Source organism: Palaemon carinicauda, chromosome 34 (genome assembly GCF_036898095.1).
Source record: "Palaemon carinicauda isolate YSFRI2023 chromosome 34, ASM3689809v2, whole genome shotgun sequence".
In the NCBI taxonomy this organism is placed as follows: domain Eukaryota; kingdom Metazoa; phylum Arthropoda; class Malacostraca; order Decapoda; family Palaemonidae; genus Palaemon; species Palaemon carinicauda.
Genome location: NC_090758.1, coordinates 76,573,305 through 76,574,481, shown reverse-complemented (window position 1 = coordinate 76,574,481; position 1,177 = coordinate 76,573,305).

The window sequence follows — 1,177 nt, the reverse complement described above, 5'->3', positions numbered from 1 at the left end:
ATTCTATCTAATTTTTCTTCCTCTTGTTTTGTTAAAGTTTTTATAGTTTATAGAGGAAATATTTATTTTAATGTTGTTATTGTTATTTTATTTTTCCTTGTTTCCTTTCCTCACTGGGCTATCTTTCTCTGTTGGGGCCCCTTGGCTTATAGCATCCTGCTTTTCCAACTAGGGTTGTAGCTTAGCAAGTAATAATAATAATAATAATACACAAACCCTTTCAACACGTTAAGGTATCTCCATTTACCTCTCTCTCTCTCTCTCTCTCTCTCTCTCTCTCTCTCTCTCTCTCTCTCCCCCTTTTGTTATGGAAACTCCAAAGGTCCCTTTGTTAAATAAAAATAATAATAAAAATAATAATAATAATACACAAACTCAACACGTTAATGTATCCTCATCTCTCTCTCTCTCTCTCTCTCTCTCTCTCTCTCTCTCGTTTTGTTATGGAAACTCAAAAAGGTCCCTCAGTTAATCCAATTGGATGTTTTTCCTGCAAACTGTCGTATTTGCTGATTACGCAATCTCTGACTTTGCTACACGCCCAAACGGTGTTGCAATTAGCGGTCTTTGAACCTTGGGTCGCGGGGGAGAGAGGGAACAGGACAAGGTTTTTAAGGCTGTTTTGGAGAATTTGAATTTATTTCTAGTTTTTTTTTTTTGTTCTTGTTTTGAGTTGGAGGAGTTTTGGAGTTGGAGGTGTTTTTGAGTTGGGGTGTTTTTGAGTTGGGGGTGTTTTTTGAGTTTGGGTGTTTTTGAGTTGGAGGTTTTTTGAGTTGGGTGTGTTTTTGAGTTGGAGGATTTCTTGAGTTGGGGTGTTTTAGAGTTGGGGTGTTTTTGAGTTTGTGTTTTAGAATTGGGTTTTTTTTTTTAGTTGGGTGTGTTTTAGAGTTGGGGTGTTTTTGAGGGGGTGTTTTTGAGTTGGGGGTGTTTTTTGAGTTGGGTGTGTTTTTGAGTTGGAGGTGTTTTTGAGTTGGAGGTTGTTTTTGAGTTGGAGGTGTTTTGGAGTTGGTTTTTTTTTAGTTAGGAGTGTTTTTGAGTTGGAGGTGTTTTTAAGTTGGAGGTGTTTTTAAGTTGGGGTGTTTTAGAGTTGGGTGTGTTTTTGAGTTGGGGTGTTTTTAAGTTGGGGTGTTTTTGAGTTGGAGGTGTTTTTAAGTTGGTTTTTTTTTAGTTGGGTGTT